Source organism: Hylobates moloch, unplaced genomic scaffold (assembly GCF_009828535.3).
Source record: "Hylobates moloch isolate HMO894 unplaced genomic scaffold, HMol_V3 SCAFFOLD_5, whole genome shotgun sequence".
In the NCBI taxonomy this organism is placed as follows: domain Eukaryota; kingdom Metazoa; phylum Chordata; class Mammalia; order Primates; family Hylobatidae; genus Hylobates; species Hylobates moloch.
In genome coordinates, this window is record NW_026652280.1 from 147,390,825 (window position 1) to 147,411,645 (window position 20,821).

At 33.9% G+C, this 20,821-nt stretch overlaps 1 long non-coding RNA gene across 1 annotated transcript; it reads right to left on the reverse strand.

The window, feature by feature from the left end:
* Nucleotides 1-237: 237 nt before the first annotated feature.
* Nucleotides 238-2,806, reverse strand: LOC131383583 (uncharacterized). The gene is made up of 3 exons (XR_009213726.1): nucleotides 2,637-2,806; nucleotides 1,232-1,303; nucleotides 238-511 (listed from the first exon to the last, which is right to left on the reverse strand). It is a non-coding gene; the product is annotated as an uncharacterized LOC131383583 (long non-coding RNA).
* Nucleotides 2,807-20,821: the final 18,015 nt, after the last annotated feature.

Consider the following 20,821-nt stretch of genomic DNA (forward strand, 5'->3'; position numbering starts at 1 on the left):
CAAGTGGCCAAGCAGTTGTGAGTAGCAGATGGTGGTAGCTCCTAGATTGGCTTGCCACATTTCCATAGGTTCAGTTAGTAAAAGACAATGAATCTAAATGAATTTAGACAGTTTACTACTTATACAAAGTAAAGCAAAAGCAAGATCAACCTGGTTTCAGCTCCCTATGACCCTAATCCTACAGAATGACAAAGAACTTGAGGGGCCAGGTGATAGCACAATTAAGGCATTGCTCTGCTGTGGAAAAACTATCTCTAGGATGCAGTAAGTCATGGTTTTATATCCTTCACCTGTATCCTAAGTGTTGGGGGTAGGGGTGAGGTGGGAAATCCTATACACAATCAGGGAGGTGAATAAGAAACTTCCTTGTGGAAGCCGCCTACTAGACGGAGAACCTCCCACACGTTACGGAGGTGGAAGAAAAACAGTGTTGTCCTAGTTCTTCCTGAGACGGCCTGTCTTGCTATATTACAGGAAGGATCACAATACATTCACTGATACTTGGGTCATGCTAAAAGGAAAAGAAGAGCAATTTAATTACAAAATGTACAAAAAGCATAGCAAACATTTAATCAAATAGGACATATAGATGGCAAATAAACACATGACATTAAGCATTAAATAATATTCAATATTGGCCGGGTGCCCTGGCTCACTCCTGTAATCCCAGCACTTTGGCGGGCCGAGGCGGGTGGATCACCTGAGGTCAGGAGTTTGTGACCAGCCTGGCCAACGTGGTGAAACCCCATCTCTATAAAAAATACCAAAAATTAGCCAGGCATGATGGTGGGTTCCTGTAATCCCAGCTACTTTGGAGGCTGAGGCAGGAGAATCGCTTGAGTCCAGGAGGCGGAGGTTGCAGTGAGCCGAGATGCACTCCAGCCTGGGGTAAAAGAGTGAGACTCTGTCTCAAAAATAATAACAATAATAATAATATTCAATATTATTACTCATTAAGAAAATGCAAATTAAAACCACAGTGAAATATAATTGCACACCTATTCAGAATTTGGCAGCTTTGAGCACTTCATGTACATAGTCAAGTGGGCAGAAAAATAAATACTGGTTCAAGTAATCAAAAATTTGGTCTGCTGCTATACAATGGGTAGGGTGTGCATATCTGAAAACATGGAATTCTTGGTGCTTTTATCCCCAATAATAATGACAAATGGGCAACTGCAGAAACCATGGTCCAACAAGGGCAATGTAAATAAGAGACTTTTACTTTTACCTCTGGGATAAGTGTCTGTATTATCCTATTAGGCAGGTATGCAAGACCAGCTCGGCTGAAAGAGTAGGAAATCTAGAATGAAAGGGAGAGGAGAGATTGTGACTATAATTAGAGCCTCAAGGCCAGTGGCAACAGTGGGGCTTACAGCACATTTTATTAACCCTCTTGCCTTAAGTTTTTTCAGAGTGTGGTTAGCTTCTACATTGAAGAGAACTCTGTGACTTGTGAAACTTGTACGCCCTTTTCTCTAGGAAGACTCAAGATCATTACATTCTCACAAAATTGCTCATATGTGGAAACCCAGTAAAGTTTTGTAGCGCCTCATGCCTTGGTGTCAACAAGAAAGCCATAGGACAGGAGGTGAGAGGCACTCAGCAAAAACTGAAGTGAGGCATTGCCAAGTTGAACCTTTTACAGCCAGATGAAACACTAGACTGGTGAATCCAAGAAAATCTGAGGTGGTAAATAAAAAATGTGTTGAATATAGGATCAAAGAAGCATCACTTTGATATGAGACTTTCTCTTTTTGATCACAAAATGGTCTCCAACAATAGACCCTAGCTATTAACCTGGATTATATAAAATTACTGCCTCACAAGAATTTCCATTTAGGTACAAATGCTATGTTTGAGATAAAAGGGCAGGCCAGGCATGGTGGCTCATGCCCGTAATCCCAGCACTTTGGGAGGCCAAAGCAGGCAAATCACTTGAGGCCAGGAGTTTGAGACCAGCTTGGCCAACATGGCGAAACCCATCTCTACTAAAAATACAAAAATAAGCCAGGCACATACCTGTGGCCCCAGCACTAGGGAGGCTGAGGCATGAGAACTGCGAGGCGGACGTTGCAGTGAGCCCAGATTGGTCACTGCACTACAGCCTGTGACAAGCAAGATTCTGTTTCAAAAATAAATACATAAATAAATAAAATAAAAGTGCAATTGGCTTTCGGGTGAGATATTTTCAAATGACGATGGTTTACTTCCACTTGGTCACTCTTCAAGGATTAAGCAGTACAAGTGCTGTCACCTGGCCACATGCCTAAGTGTCAAAGAAAATTGAACTCAGGACCCAAACTCACAATGTCAAAAGGACAGTTAACCTTGGGAACTGAGTCACACAAAAACTGTTCTTTTTGTTCCCATATATACAGTTGTAATTTCACAACCCTGTGTTGTAGTCTCATTTTCTCTATTCCCTCTTTTCACATGCTTACTTTATTGTATGTAAAATGTAGATTTTTTTGAAGTTAATCAGAGCCTCACAAGAATGTAATCATCTGCCTCACTGCCTACCCTCCCTCCCTTTCTTTTTTTCTCTCCTGAATTCTCTTTCTCCTTTTAACACTGAAGTTCCCAAAACCACCTTTGGAAAAAACACAGGTCATAGATGTTCCTGTGACTTGTACCTTTTCTTCCAGGGCACGTCCTCAACCTTGGCTAAATAAACCTCGACTTGTTCAATTTAATAAACCTTGATTTACTAAATAAATCTTGATTGAGACCTGCCTCAGTCACTTTTTGGTGTACGTGTAGCTGGCCTATAAAAGGAGAGAACCAAGAACCACCTCCAGGACTGCAGAAGACAGCAGGACGAGCGCGTGTCCCTGAGTCCTTCAAATGTGCCCTGGCTGTCGCCGTGGCAGCTGATGAGATCAACTGCTGGAGGTTCTGATCTTCTTCTGATTAGGAAATGCTGGGTCCAGTTGTTTTATTTTTTTAAGGACTCATCAGTTGTCACAGTGACCATATCCACTCTTCACTAAACCCTGCCTGGAGTGATGAGCAGCTATAACCTTTAACTCCCTTTTTTAGCTGAGAATCCTCCATTTTCTTCCTTACTAGGTCTCAAGAAGATAGGAGGCAATAAACAAAGTTAATTTAGCTTAATTCATACTTTGTATATCTGTGTAATATATCAATTATTTAGTGGAAAAAATGGAGTTTCAAACTTATAAGAGCTTAATGAGAATAATGTTGGTAGGCAACTCTCAGTACCTGTGAAAAACATTGCATTAAAAACTTATTCAACATACTAACTGAGAGTTTGCCATGCTCTCTCGTCTGAAGCTTAGAGTAAAATCCGTGTAAATCTTCACTCTTATAGCTACCTGTGAATATTTACACTGGAGTGTTTTTAAACACAGTCTCATGGATAAGGTAACACTTATACATATTTTCTGTTACTTCTCATACTCTGCTTCTTACTGGCTGTGTGATTTTAGGCAAGTTAATGAACATTCATGGCTTCATTAGCTTCTGTAAAATAAAGCTTTAAAGAGTACCTCTTCCATAGGCTTATGATAAGATTAATATTTAGCACTGGGACTGGCAGACAGTGTTAATACTGTCACTCATTCAATAAGCTTGTTTATGCTGCTATCATCCTTGAAAACAACACATCTGGTTTACACAGTCACTTCTTCATATGGGAAGATCTTGGGGGTCCATTGATACGACTGGCTAGAAGGATAACCATTTTTCTTCTGATTTTCTTTTTTTTTTTTTTTTGAGATGGAGTCTTGCTCTGTCCCCCAGGCTGGAGTGCAGTGGTGTGATCTCGGCTCACTGCAAGAACCGCCTCCCGGGTTCACGCCATTCTCCTGCCTCAGCCTCCTGAGTAGCTGGGACTAAAGGCGCCCGCCACCACGCCTGGCTAATTTTTTTTGTATTTTTAGTAGAGACGGGGTTTCACCGTGTTAGCAAGGATGGTCTCGATCTCCTGACCTCGTGATCTGCCCGCCTCAGCCTCCCAAAGTGCTGGGATTACAGGCTTGAGCCACCGTGCCCGGCCTTCTGATTTTCTTAGTAACATTTTTATTACATTAAAAACTTTACCTCATTTATTTTAAATGTAGTTCTATAAATATAAACCAAAAAAAGCATATAGAAATGTGAATCTAAACTAAAAATGCATTTCTCATTTCTTTCTACTCAAGGACCCCTCAAACGGGCAATCATAAGTGTGGGAAACTCAATGTCCCAAGCGCCAGTCCTTTGACAATTGGAATATGGGAGCTTGAATTAAGTAATGAAGACAAATGGAATATAAATGGGCTTAGACTTCTTAGGGTAAGTTTGTATTTGAAAATTCATTTGTCTTTTATAAAAATGGAACAAAATGACACAATGTACACTAGTTTCAAAATTAAAATGGCCAACATTTCTTATATGTTATTGGCTATTACACATTTTAAAAGCAAATAATTTTAAAATCTAAGAGGATAACAGCCTCTGCTACATCCATGTTGCTGCAAAGGACATGATTTTACTCCTTTTCATGGCTGTGCAATATTCCATGGTGTGTATGTAGAAAAATCCCTTTATCCAATCTACTGCTGATGAGCACTTAGGTTGATTTCATGACTTTTCTATCATGAATAGTGCTGTGATAAATATGAGTTCAGGTGTCTTTTGATAAAATGATTTATTTTCCTTTTGGGAGACACCCAGTAGTAGGATTGCTAGATTGAATAGTAGTTCTATATTTAGTTCTTCGAAAAATCTCCATACTGTTTTCCATAGGAGCTGAACTAATTTACATTCCAACCAACAGTGTATGTGTTCCATTTTCTCCACATCCTGCCAACATCTGTTATTTTTTGACTTTTTACTGATGGCCACTCTGACTGGTCTGAGATGGTATCTCATTGGGATTTTAATCTGCATTTCTCTGTGATGAGTGATGTCGAGCACTTTTTCATGTGTTTGTAGGCCTCTTGTATGTTTTCTTTTGAAAGTGTCTGTTCATGCCCTTTGCCCACTTTTTAATGGGGTTATTTGTTTTTTCTTGTTTATTTCTTTAAGTTCTCTATAGATTCTGGATCTTAGTCCTTTGTTGGAGACATAGATTGCAAACATTTTCTCCCATGCTTGAAAGGGCAATGTCCAGAAGAATTTTTCCTAGGTTTTCTTCTAGGGTTTTAATAGTTTAAGGTTTTACATTTAAGTCTTTAATCCATCTTGAGTTAATTTTTGCATATTGTGAGAAGTAAGAGTCCAGTGTCATTCCCTGCATATGGCTAGCCAGCTTTCCCAGCACCATTTATCAAATAGGGTATCTTTTCCCTAGTGCTTATTTTTGTCAGCTTTTTTTGAAAGTCACTTAGTGGTAGGTGTGTCAGCTTATTTCTGAGTTCTCTATTCTGTTCCATTGATCTATGTGTCTGTTTTTGCACCAATATCATGATGTTTCGGTTGCTATATCTTTGTAGTATTGTTTCAAGTTAGATAATGCAGTGCCTCTGGCTTTGTTCTTTCTGCTTAGGATTGCTTCATTGCCCTTTTTTGGTTCTATATGAATTTTAGAATTCTCTTTCCTAATTTTGTGAAAGATTGTGGTAATTTTATAGGAATACGATTGATATGTAGGTTGCTTTGGGCAGTATGGTCATTTTAACAATATTGATCCTTCCAATCCACAAACAGTGATTGTTTTTCCACTTATTTATGTCTTCTCTTATTTCTTTCACCAGTGTTTTGTAATTTTCCTTGCAGAGATCTTTTGCCTTTTTGGTTAAATGTATTCCTAGGTATTTTGTTTTGTATATTTGGCTGTTGTAAGTTGGATTACATTCTTGATTTGTTCAGTTAACATTATTGGTGTATAGAAATGCTACTGATTTCTGTACATAGATTTTGTATCATGAAACTTTACTGAAGTTGTTTATCAGATCTACGAGTCATTTGGAGGAATCATTAGGGTTTTCTAGGTATAGAATCATATGGCCAGTAAATATAATTTGATCTTCTCTTTTCCTATTTGGGTGTCTTTTATTTCTTCTCTTGCCTGATTGCTCTGGCTAGGACTTCCAGTACTATATCGAATAGGAGTGGTGAGAGTGGACATCTTTAATTCTTTGTAGTTCTTACAGGGGATGCTTCCAGTTTTTGTCCATTCAGTGTGATGTTGACTAAGCTTTTGTCATAGATGGCTCTCATTATTTTGAGATATGTTTCTTCTATGCCTAGTTTATTGAAGATTTTCATCATGAAGCGATGCTGGATTTTATCTAATGCTTTTTCTGCATCTATTGAGATAATGATATGGTTTTAGTTACAAATTCTGTTTATGTAGTCAATTATATTTACTGATTTGCATATATTGAACCATCCTTGCATGTGAGGAATACAGCCCACTTGATAGTAATGAATTATCTTTTGGATGTGCTGTTGGATTTAGTTTGCTAGTATTTTGTTGAGGATTTTCACATCTGTGTTCATCAGGTATATTGGCTCATGGTTTTCTTTTTTTTTTTTTTGGTGTGCCTTTGCCAGATTTTGGTTTCAACTCAACAGCAGATACACATGAACACATAAAGATGAAATGACAGACACCTGGGACTCCAAGAGAAGTGAGGGAGGGAGAGGGACAAGGGCTGAAAAACTACCTTGAGTACTGTGTTCACTATTTGGGTGGTGGGTTCTATAGGAGCCCAAACCCTAAGATTATACAATATACCTATGTAACAAACCTGTACATGTAACCCCTGGACCTAAGATTTTTAAAAATTGAAAGTTGTTACTTTTCATTTAAAGTTATTTTACATCCTGTGGTTTTGTGGTATACTTTAGAGCCTTCACAGAATTGTTGTTAAGTGAAGTTGCTTTTCAATTAGAAAAATTGTGTTTTTCAATGATGCTTCTAAAACTTATTGGTCATTTGACCTTTAGTTTTTTAAAATTTGTGATTACATTTTTTAATGTAAAATGAAGTAATTGTATTTTCTTCATAGAGTTTTTAATCATCATTGAATGAGATAATATAAGCAAAGCCTTTAGAAGTTAAATACTCCATAAATGGTAGTTTTAATTTACTAGAGGATAAAAAGTCTGATTTATGGCCACTATACATTTTCATGTAAATGAATAGAGAATGAATAACAGAGATTCATATCTCAATTTATGTCAATATGAATTGTAATTTCCTATGCAATTTAAATGCAATTTACAAAATAATTCAGAATATATCATTTAGTTTAAGCCCAAACTGTGTAGAGTAATAGAAAAAGTGTAAGACTTGGAATAGGACACCTAGATTCTTGTATCTGACCTACTGTCTACATGCAGTAGGGAGAATTTCCCCAAGCAACTTGCCTCTTGCACTTTAGTTTTATCTTTCAAGCGGAGACAGGAATCATACCTTTCATTTTTATTGTTTCATCATTTACTAACTGAGTAAACTCATTCATGTTTCTATAAACTCAATCATGTTTCTTAATTGTTTATGTGCCTCAGTTTCTACATCTGTGCATTGAGGATAATAGTAATGTCTGTGTCACTGCATTCTTGAGAGTAATTAATGAGAAAAAACAGATGAATTCTGGCCGCAGCACTTGGCTGAGAGCACGTAGTTTGTATGTGCTGTTGTGTTTGTTTATTACCTAATTCACCCCCAGTATTCTCTGAGAATCAAATGTGTTCGTAGGCTGAAAATCACATAACAAATTTTGTTGTTAGTTCAATGACATCTAGATTTTGTAATCATTTGTTAGATTACTAAACAATCTAAATTTGCATAAAAATGACTACTGGAATAAGAGTATGATTTTCTTATTTTTGAGCTCTCTAAATATACTAATAATTATAATATCATATGACTGTGACTGGAAATTTGTTTAAAAATACAAATATTATAGATAAATTTAATATTCAGAAAAATGGAGCAAATACTTTGATGAAAGCAAAGTGGTATCTGCCCTCCCTGTAATTATGGATCTAAATTGACTCTAAAAATGTGTATATTTATTACAGTTAAGTTCCAAAACATTTGGCTAAATATTTATTTCTAAAATGAATTTAGACTATTCACAATAAGCATCACATTAAAATAAGTTGGTATATTTTAGTTCTTCTTTTTTTTCCCCTTGAGTTTGTGAGTAACTCTAAATTTGTTTTGACCAGTTTTCTGAAGAGTGCATGATGGATAACACATTAGACAGACTATTGGTTTTTGGAACATTTATAAACATAAAAGTTTCAGCATCTCATATGAAAATCTAATAGATCTTTAGGAAATTGTTCAATGTATTAATAATGAAATAAAAAACTATTTTGATGTGCTTTTAAAATGAAAAATATCAATTAAAGGAAAACAAAATTGACAAAATAGATGAAATATAAAAAATGAATAATATTATAATATAGTGGAGAAAATAAATGATTCTTTTTAATCTTATTTAATTGCAATATTTTCTACCTTCCAGGATGTTCATGGACTCAATGATTTTATTAGAGTAGGTGCTATTTCTATCTCAATAAATTATTGGATCTTATTATATTAGTATGTATGAGATGTAGTGTTTTCATGATTTAACTTAACACAGAGGGTAAAGTATGTAGGCAGTTCAATATAAGTACGGCTTTCACATTTGCATGTGTTCTTCAGGGAAACAAAATCACATCCATTATTTTAAGCTATTAATATTTCTCATATATCATTAAGTAGAAGTGAACATGCTTGTAATTCTGGACTTGTATTTTATTTTTCAGAACCTAACTTCCAGAAAGGGTGATTTATGATTCTAAATATGAAAGTACATTTCTAGTGTATTTCCACAACAGTACTTAGAAGAGCTGGGATGTAAACAAAAAGTGAAGTAGAACTCACTGGCACAGATCTGAAACCCAGTTTTACTAAGGTCAGAAAATATATCCAATTTGAAAGCTGGAATTACTTTCCTTGATAACGTTTTCAAGCTTTGGACAAATAATTAAGTTTCATCATATGTTTTGTTTACTCACGCAGAATGTAACTAAGATTTTTTTTTTTTTTTTTTTAATGCAGAAGCCTAAATTCCATTTCACACTGTAGCCAGACAATTCTCAGCTCAAGCTAACCTTGGGCTTGAGGGATTTCTTCTGCTTTGTGCTCAGGGAGACAATACAGCATAATTTTGAATGTACAGCAGTTTATTCCAAGATCAATTCAATTGTACCAAAACCATATAACTTTATTTAATCAACTTATTTCATAATCAGAAACAAATGCAAAAGCAGAGTTCAGTGTTTCTTGAAATTTAACACAATTCATGTAGTTTTCTGTTTATGCATTTCAAGGATTTATACTACCTATATATTCAGCAAAAATATTACAATCTTATTGCATTCTAGCATTGGCATTTCCCATCATTTATAAGAATATATCTTCACTCTAAATTCTGTACTGTGGAGAACTGTATGAACATAGCGCCTTCAATCTCTTCATGTAAAAGCAGCATTACTTAACTTTTGGGAATATGGAAGATTGCAGAGTCAGTGCTTTATGAAAGAATATATTTTATATCTATATCTGAACCTATATTTGTATATAGATATATATCTACAAGGATAGCTCCTTCAAAAAATATTTGAAGGAAAACGTTCAGTGTTGAGTGGTTCAATATGTCTATATCAGCCATATGGCTGATGAAATAGGTCATAGCTCAGACCAGGATAAAGTCTTTAGAAACTCCCTCTGGAGTTAATGTTCTTTGTTTAGATTGTTTTTGTTTCTTATTCTCTTACACCACCATAATAAATTTTTCAGTGAGCTCCTAATCAAACAAGTCAATTAGAACCTCAAAGACCATTTCAAGTCTTTTCACTTACTGGGGCCAAAACGGTTTAGATTTGTAACAATATGGTGGATATTCACCTGGGATTCACAATGAAAATCATGGCAATACCATTGTACCATTATCAAAGCCTCTAATTTTTAAAATCATTTTCTAAAAGTATCTTTTTCCTGACAATATTCCCCTTAAAAATATTAGTTACTAAATCCGCTACTTCATGATAGCAGCATGAATTGTGGTTAAGTGATAGGTTGAGATGAGATTAATCCTGAATAGATGGTATTTTTCAGTATTCTGAATGTAAATATTAGTCATAGCCACAATACGCGCAAATTAGATTATTTTCCCATCAATATTTCTGCTGAAATCCCACCATCAGCTACTTAGAGCATCCACCAATTTTCTCACAAATGTATATGATAATTTATTCTGCTGCTTATAATACCATAGTCTAGAAATTTGTCACATTTAGTTTTTTAAAAATATTTTTAAATATTTACATGTGTCATGTAACAAATTTTATGAAGTGGCTCACACTTATACATTGTTTTGTTCCTTGCTTTTCCATATACCTACTAATATTTCTTAGAGAGATTTCATTTCAGCATTCATAGGTGTACTGTGTTCCATTCCTTTAATTATTATTATTATTAAAATGTTCTTTCAGCCAGAGGCCATGGCTCGTGCCTGTAATCCTAGCACTTTGGGAGGCTGAGGTGGGTGGATCACCAGGTAAAGAGATGGAGACCATCCTGGCCAACATGGTAAACCTCATCTGTACTAAAAATACAAAAATTAGCTGGGTGTGGTGGTGCACGCCTGTAGTCCCAGCTACTTGGGAGGCTGAGGCAGGAGAATCGCTTGAACCCAGGAGGCAGAGGTTACAGTGAGCCGAGATTGCACCACTGAACTCCAGCCTGGGCAAGAGAGTGAGATTCTTTCTCAAAAGAAAAAAAAAGTCCTTTCTTTGTGCCAAGCATTGTACTAAATGCTTTACCTACCTTTACTCATTTGTTCTCCATTACAGCTCTATGTAGTAAGTACTACTGTTTTTATTGTTTTTCCCATCACAAAGCACTGACTCTGAATGTGAATTCAAAGTCAAATTTCCTGCTGATTGACATTAAGGTTTCCTCCTGTTTTTTATTTTATTTTCTTGGCTAGCACAATCAGGATAACGTAGCTTTGAGAGTGTATGCTTTTGTGTTTTTATATGTGTATTTGTGGTTGTGTGTAAGTCTGTGGATGAAGACATATTTGCATACATAATGAGTCTATTTTTGTTAATAAAATTGCTGGATAAAAGGAACACATTTTAAAATGTATTTTTTAAAGTTGTCTTCATGTGGATTCTGCACATTTCTTAGTGAGTTTATTTATGGATATGTTATTTTTAGTAGTTCTTTATTTCTTCTACCGTATATCTTTATACTTTTTACTGGTTACTGCTTATTCAGAAATCATTTTTAAAAATTTTTTTCGACCATTTTACTGGGTTTCTTACCATTTCCAATATTTTTTCTAGGAATATAATTTATGATCTTAAAATATTGATAAATGTTTATTCTACTTTCTAATGTCTGTTCTCCATTTTGCTTCTCTTTACAGTTTTATTGGTTAGTAATTCCAGAGCAAGGTTATTTAATAGGAGTCATTCCAGACACTTGTCTGGATTCTGACTTTTCAATAAATGCTTTCATTGAAATTATAGCAGTGTATTATGACATTTAATTATTTAATGCCTTAATTCTTGCACTTATTTTGTGTGCTATTTTTTTCATAGTTTGGTATGTCTTGTGCTAAATTTAAAATAACATGAAACTTTTGTTTTAGTTATGTGGAATTTATATTAAAAAGTATAAGAGGATTTCCTTATGAACATACCTGTGACAGGTAACTTGTAGAGCTTTAGTCCTTTAGCAAACTTTCAAGTTTTTTAATTGTTATCCATTGCTTAATTTTAATCTTGTTTTTGATTAATAATAGCAATTTATATTTTCTTCAAAATTATCCATTCATTATCTCAACTAAATAGTTTTTATTAGCATAAAGTTTTTCAAAGTAGTTTCTTTTAATTCCCTCTCCTTCAAGGTCACAGCTGAATTTTATATATATATTTAAGTATGAGAGAAAGAAAAATCAGCTTGATGTATAGATCTAGATAGATAGATAGATACTCTATATGTCAAGCTGGTTTTTCTTTCTCTTATACTTAAATGTTAACTTGTAGTTTGGATATGTATAACATTTTTGGCTCATATTTTCCTTTCCGTTGTGTTTAAGTGAAATTTTTTTTCTTTTTTTTATTATTATACTTTAAGTTTTAGGGTCCATGTGCACAACATGCAGGTTTGTTACATATGTATACATGTGCCATGTTGGTGTTAACACTTAAACACAGCCTTCTAACTGCCACCCAGATCAAGACAGAAAAGAACAGTTTGCATTACTTAAAGCTTCTTCTAGCAGCTGCTTGAAACTATAGATTGAAATAGGCACAAGTGTCTATGGGAAGCCTCACTGTGTCTCACTACATCATATTAATTACCCACCCAAATGTAAACAATATCCTGATTTTCTATCACCATAGATTAGTTTTAACCATTCTTGATGTCTATATAAATGATATCACATAGTGTGGAATCTTCTGTATCTGGCTTCCTTCACTAATATTATGGCTATGAGGTTAACCTGATTGTCATATGTAGCATTAATTTGATCATTTTTCTATTGTATAACATTAAATTACATGAATATGAGAATTCATTTTCCCATGCTACTAATGATGAATATTTGGCTATTGTAAAAAATGTTTTCTAATTACTATGTTGTATAACTCATGGTATCTGGTACCGTAAGTCCTCCAGCATTGTTCCTGAAGATTGCCTGTAGGCTTTCTATACCTTGGCACGTTGAGAAAGTTTTATATAGTTTCTCAGTGTCAGAAAGTCTGCTAGGATTTGAATACAATTCTAATGAACCTACTGGTTAATTTGTGGATAATTGGCTTTTTTGATATTGTATCTTCAAATTCACCAACAAAATATACCTTTCCATTTATTTATGTCTTTTTCAATTTCTCTCAGTAATGTTTTGTAGATTTCTGTATAGAGGACTTACACACATCTTTAATCAAACTTATCTGTGGATATCCTTCCTGATATTATTAAAAAGGTTACTATTTTATTTCTCTTTTAACTGATTTTGCTTGCATGAGGACACTTCAAAAAGTTCATGGGAAAATTCAATTAAAAGATAAAAATTAAAAATATAAACTTTATTTCTCAACATAAGCTCCATCAATTTCAAGACACTTTTTAAAACAATTGTACAAGCCATTAAGTCCATCTCTAAAGAAGTAATGGTCTTGGAAATTTGACCATGTGAGTATGGTCTCTTTACATTAGTCATTGAAGAAAAACATCGGTACCTTTTAAGGATTTTTTTTTTTAAGATTAGAAAACCAAAAGAAGTCAGAAGGAGGCACATCAGGACTGTGAAGTGGATGCTTAATAATTTCCCATAGAAACTCTTGTAAGATTACTCTTGTTTGATGAGAGGAATGAGTAGAAGTATTGCTGTGGTAGAGAAGGACTCTTTGGTGGTGGTTTCGTGACTCTTTTTCTCTGAAAGCTTTGGCTAACTTTCTTCAAATTGTGTTATAATACAGAGATGTTGTTATTATTTGGCACTTCAGAAATTCAACAGGCAAAATGCCTCAAGCATCCCCAAAAAACTGTTACCATGACTTTCGCTCTTAACTGGTCCATTTTTGCTTTGACTGGAGCACTTCCACTTTTTGACAGCCGTTATCAGATTGTGCTTTGTCTTCAGGATTGTACTGGTAAAGCCATGTGCCATCTACTGCTATACATCTTCGAAGAAATACTTCTGGATCTTGGATCCCATCTGTTTAAAATTTTCATTGAAAGCTCTGCTCACATCATATCAAGGGTCTATATATCAACATGATTTATGACCTTTGATGTGGACTTTGCTTATCTGGCTGAAGTAGTGTTTGTCAGGTTTTTCTATTACAATAGCGTTTCTCACTATAATATTACTCTTTTCCTCCCTTTCTATATTGAATTCTTTGGAAAGAAGTCACTATGCTCAGCCCACATTTAAGGTGAAGGATCTACATAATTTATTTGGAATTCTTCATGGAATATTTGTCTCTTTTTCATAATTAATTTTTGCATACAGACTTTTGTATCCAGCAATTGTACTAAATTCATTGTTTATGCCAATACTTTATTTATATATTCTTTTATATTTTCCATGTTCATAATCATCTCTTCTGCAAGTTATGATCATATGATGTCTTCCTGTCTAATCCAAATACTTTTTTTTTCTTTTTGCCTTATTGCAGTGGGCACAGTGAGTACAAGTAGTAATAGCATGTCTTTGTCTCATTTCCATTCTCGGGGGAAAGCTTTCAATATGTCATTATTAACTATGAAGTTTGACACAGCTTTATCTGATCTGAATAAGGGATTTTCTTTAGATATTCAAGTTTTTAAGAATTTGAAAAATCATGGGTAGGTGTGAATGTTATCAGATATGAATGTGTTTTCTGCATCTACTTAGGTAATCAAATATATTTCCTTCTTTGTCCTTGAAATGAGATAGACTATATTAATTTTCAAACTTTAAATCAAACTGTCCCTCCTGGAAGAAACCCAACTTGTCTTTGTGTTTTATCCATTTTATATATTACTATGTTCAATTTCTTAATATTTTGTTAGAAGTTTTTGCATTAACGCTTATGAGAGGTTTTTTTTCTTTCAAAGTTCTTGTAAGATTTGGTGCCATTACTATAGTTATCTCATAAAATGAAATGGAAAATGTTCCCCCTTTTTCTATTCTCTGGAAGAATTTGAGCATGATTGGTTTCATGTCTTCCTCTAATGTTTGACAGTGTTCATTGGCAAAGACAGATGGACAGTGAGTTTTCATTGTTGGAAGGACTTAAACTATAAAAGTCAAATTTTAGTGTAGAAATATTAAGAGTTTCTATTTCTTATTATGTTTGGAAAGTTTTATTTCATGAAATTTGTTGGCTTCTTATGAATTTTCAGATTTAATGGCATAAATATCTCATAATGTTATTTTACATTTTAATGTCTTTTGAATCTAGAGTGATACCTACTCTTTTATGACATTGGTAATTTGTACAATAACTCTTTTTTATCCTTCATCAAATCTTGCTGAGGGTTTAATCAATGTTATTAGTATTTCAAAGAACCAAATTTAAGATTTCTTGAATTTCCGTGTCGTATCTTTGTCTCTTATATTGTCTTTCCTTCCTAATATGGATTTAGCTTGCTTTTTTGTTATGTGAAAAAATTGGGACGGATGCTCTGATCACTGACTTCAATCTACCTTGTTTTCTAATACAGAAACTTAGAAATATAAGTTTTTTTCTGAGCACCACTCTACTGGCATCTCAGTTTTGATATATTGTGTTTTTGTGATGATTCAACTCAAGCTAACATCTAATTTCCATAATGACTTATTTTCTTTTCTTTAATCCATGGCTTACTTAGAAGCAAATATTTTAATTGCTCTCATTCTGATATTGTCTAATTATCTTTTTAAATATTTATAATGAGATTATTTTGTCAGGGAAATATTCTGAATGTTCAGTGGGGCTTCAACCCATTGAAACTTAAAGAATTAAAAAAATTTGTCTTCTTATTTTCTCATTTACAAATGTTTCATAGACATTCGAAAACAATATTTATTCTTCAGTATTTGAGTAGAGTGTTTTTCACATAAACACATAAAGTTTTTTAATTATACTGTTCACATTGCCTATATTCTTACTTTTTTCTTAGTCTAATGTTTATTCATAGAGATGTGGTAAAATCTGCATTTATGAATGCAGATGTATGTATTCCTATGGTTAATTCTGTCAGTTTTTCACTAATGCATTTTGAGGTTCTATTATTAAATATGTACAGATTTACAATTACTATAACTTTCTGTTGAATTGACCCCTTTATCAAATTATAATTCCCTTTTTGTCTTTAATAATACACATTATTTTAAAGCGTATATTTGTTTATATTAGCATAACTACAACAGATCTCTTTCAGCTAGTATTTGCATGATAAGTTTTCTTCCATTCTTTTATTTCCAACCACCTAAATGTAGTAAATGTCTTTTATAAGCATCATGTAATTGGTTTGTTTTCTTCATTCTTATAACTTTTGTCTATGAAATGGAATATTTATTACACTTAGATTTAATTTAATTTATCATATATTCGATTTTAAAAATACTAGTATCAGAGTATGTGTTTCTTTTTTTTCCCTTATTCATTTTTGCCTCATTGAAGGTTAGTTAATATGTTTATTCTATTTTTGTCTTTATAAAGTTACTTTTAATAATAAATTAGTTTATTATTTTTAGTGCATAATATTGTAATTAAAACATACATCATAAAACTTTTTCAGTTCACCATAAATTAGTACATTTTTCACTTCCCAGACAATGGAGGACCTTACAGGTTTTTTAACCCATTGGCTTCCTCCTACATTCTGTGTTGTTTTTGTCATGAATTTATATTTTGATTACATTGATCTACAGCAGATTTTATTATTGTTTTAAATAGTCAATATTTGTTTAAATTTAAACACAAATTACTTTTGTAGTGCCTTTTTTGTTTTTTATTTTTTATTTTGAGATGGAGTCTCTCTCTGTCGTCCAGGCTGGAGTGCAGTGATGCAGTGTCCGCTCACTGCAAGCTCCGCCCCCCAGTTTCACGCCATTCTCCTGCCTCAGCCTCCCGAGTAGCTGGGAATACAGGTGCCCGCCACCATGCCTGGCTAATTTTTTGTATTTTAGTAGAGACAGGGTTTCACCCTGTTGGCCAGGATTGTATTGATTTCCTGACCTCGTGATCCACCCTCCTCGGCCTCCCAAAGTGGTTGTAGTGCTTTTAACTTCTTGAATCATTGTGCTTACATCTTCTAGGATAATTTTCCACTTGCATGATGATGTATCTCTCTAATGTGTGTATATGTTGGTGCTTGCATACATAAATGTATGTATGTGTGATTGGGCAGGAATGATAAATTATCATTTACTTCCTAATACATCTTATTTTGGAAAGCTATTTTCATTAGATTTAGAATTGTAAATGGACATCTGTTTTTATTTTCATTCTGAATTTTATAAATGCCACTTAATTGACTTCTAGATTCTATTGTTTCTTTTTAAGTCAGCTTAAACTCTTATTATTGCACCCTCTCTTAGCCTACCTTTAAGATTTTCTATTTATCCCTGCTATTAAACAATTTACCTATCATGTGCTTACGTGTGATTTTTTAAAAATTTATCTTGCTCAGAGTTCATAAAGCATATTGAATCCATGTTTGATTTTCTTCAAGTTTTCTCTACCCTTCTTCTAGGATTCCAAGCCTCATGATACCATCAAACCAAAAAAAACATACAATGGATATACAGAAAGCAAGAAACAAAACCATAAAACCAGAGAAAATCACCTTCACTAGAGGAAGACAGGAAGAAAGCAAAGAATGAAGAAACGACTACAGAACAACCAGAAAACAAATAACAAAATAACAGGAGTATTTTCCTCTCAATAACAACGGTGAATGTACATGGACTAAACTCTCCAATTAAAAGACATAGACTGGCTGAGTGGATGAAAAAGCAAGACCTATGGATTTGTTGCCCGCAAGAAACCCACTTCACCTATAAAGACACACATAGACTGAAAATAAAGGGATGGAAAAAGATACCCCATGCCAATGGAAACAAACAACAAAAATAAGCTGTACTTATTTCAGACAGAATACATTTTAAGACAAAAACTATAAGAGACAAAGAAGGTCACTCTATACTGATAATTATAAAGAGGTCAATTCAGGAAGAGGATATAACAATTTTAAATGTAGATACACCCAGATATAGATATTAGAGCACCCAGATATATAAAGGAAATATTATTAGAGCTAAAGAGAGAGATAGGCCCCAATACAATAATAACTGGAGACTTCAACATGCCACTTTCAGCACTGGACAGATCTTCCATACAGAAAATCAACAAAGAAAAGTTAGACTTCATCTGTACTATAGAACAAATGGACCTAATAAATATTTACAAAACATTTCATCCAAGAGCTAACCTTGACTAGATATTTCTGAAAAGACAGCATATAAATGGCAAGCAGGCATATGAAAATGTGCTCAACATCATTAATCATCAGAACAATGCAAATGAAAGCTAAAATGAGATAACATCTCACCCCAGTTAAAATGGTTGATATCCAAAAGACAGACAATAACAAATGCTGGCAAGGATATGGAGAAAAGGGAACCCTTGTACACTGTTGGTAGGAATGTAAATTAGTACAACCACTGTGGAGAACAGTTTGGAGGTTGCTCAAAAAACTAAAAATTGAGCTACCATATAATCCAGCAATCCCCCTGTGGGTGTATATATCCAAAAGAAAGAAAATTAGTATATCAAAAAGATTCCTGCATTCCCATGTTTGTTGCAGCATTGTTTATAATAGCTAAGATTTGGAGGCAACCCAAGTGTCCATCAACAGAAGAATGAATACAGAAAATGTGTTATATGTGCACAATGGAGTACTATTTAACCATAAAAAATCAATCAATCAATACTAGGCAAATTTTACCAACTTCAAAATCTCTGTGTTTACTTTTTACTTGTTCTGCCAAATTAAATCCCTTTTCTTGATATTATACATATTCACTATGATGCATCCAAGACTCCTCTTTGAAATTCAATCCAGTAAAATATAATTGGATGAAGAGTAAGGATTTTGAGATGGGTGAGATTTTCTCAAAATGAAATTTCTATCTGCTTATTAGATGAAAAAAAATCACATAAACAATTAATAGAGTTATCAGATGAAAGTCAGATGGACCTAAGAGCATACCAGTCAAAAAGATATTTCCAGTAAAAATTCAGCAGAGGACTCATTCACTCTTAGATGTGTAATTTTGTATCTGCCTCATAATCTCTCTAGAGAGTCATTTTTTAAATCTTAGAATATAATACTGGCAAAATCTGCTGCTGCTGCCAATACTGATGGAACAAGCTATCAATCTAATTCAAAGTGAAATGATTACATGTAAACCCCTATCTCTTTCCCAATACTATCACAGCCGAAAGGGATACATTTGGAACAATACCCAACCCTAGGACAAGCAAATATTTCTGAGGTTAGATGTGATTTTATTGTGATTTTGTTTCTAACGTTTTAGCAGGTATTACTCTATATATCAAACTACCTCAATGTAATTTAAACTCTGATAAAACGCTTCACCATCAGGCCTAGTTCTTTCTCATACCTTCAACAGTTTTCCCCAACTGATAGCAAAATACAGTCATGTGTTGCATTTGTTGATCCTCTTGTCACCTCATATTAAACAATTCTTTATTAATGCATCTAATGAGCTGATACTACAGAATGTAAAGGAATGCAAATGATCTGGCTGGTGCAATTGGAAAAATATTATATTGCCATGAAATGAACAAAGGGACTCTTTGTTTGTTAATATTATGTATGTTAATAGGACATACATAATAATGTCCTATTAACATATTATGTATGTTAATAGGACAAAGATGCACAGTGTTCTGCTTATAATGGTTTAATGACATCAGTTTTATGATTGAGATTTCTGACATTTCTCATATCAGACTGTATATCATATTAGGCAATTAGTAACTTGATTCACACTGCACAGGATGGTTTTAAAATTCAGCCAAAATTTTGTCAATGTGGTCTCCTTTTCTTTTTACATTATCTTATAAAAGAAAATGTTCTTGAATACTTACTCAGTAAATAACACAAGTATCAGTTTTCAATCAGAACACTACTATCTTGGCATCAAAGTATTTTTCTTAAGAGTGCCCTGGATTTAAAATGTGTATTAAATCTTTTTGGTGTAATTTATCCTCTAAAATAAAGATGCACACTTAACATAGGCTAAAAGAGTTTATGAAAATGCATTCAGTCAGACATGACACTTACTGCGAAAGGAAGAGCAATGACATCCCGAAAACTAGCAGAAAAAAAATTAAAGCAGAAAAATTACTTTTGAGCTGTTAATACTTCAGGCAAGAATAATGTTACTGCATTGTTGTTTCATGGAAAAGCAATATCCGCAATAGGACTGAAAAGCAGTATCTACAAATAATAATTTCACAACTGTGTAAGAAAAGTAATTTGGAAAAAATCTTTTATTTAATGTATTGATAAATATCTATTCAAAATGGAAGAGAAACTTTAAAAAATTACAGTATTTTTTATATCTCCATTTAGATACTATGGTTCATGAAATAAGTTCTCTTCATGAGGTTTTTGTTTTGTTTTTGTCTTTGTTTTTGTTTTTTTTGTCAGCAGGCTGGAGTGCAGTGGCGCAATCTCAGCTCACTGCAACCTCCACATCCTGGGTTCAAGTGATTCTCTTGCCTCAGCTTCCCAAGTAGCTGGGACTACAGGCGCGCACCACCATGCCCAGCTAATTTTTGCATTTTTCGTGGAGATAGGGTTTCACCATGTTGGCCAGGATGGTCTCAATCTCTTGACCTCCTGATCTGCCCGCCTTGGCCTCTCAAAGTGCTGGGATTACAGGCCCGAGCCACTGTGCCCGGCCCAAGGTTTTTTAAAATAAAATTGTTTTATTTGCATAACATAGTGGTTTTAGGACCACTGAAAACATATTCTCCAGGTGTAGTTTATAATATAATGTTAGTATTTCAGATTTTTCTTTTTCTATAATTTCAGGCATTTGGAGAATGTGAGGAAAATCTGTTAACAGTCAAGAAAGTCATTAAGAGTCTACCAGAGGTACAAGGAGGAGCTGGTATCATTCCTTCTGAAATTATTCCAATAAATAGAAAAAGAGGGAATCCTCCCTAACTCATTTTATGAGGCCAGCATCATCCTGATACCAAAGCCTATCAGAGATACAACAAAAAAAGAGAATTTTAGACCAATATCCTTGATGAACATTGATGCAGAAATCCTCAA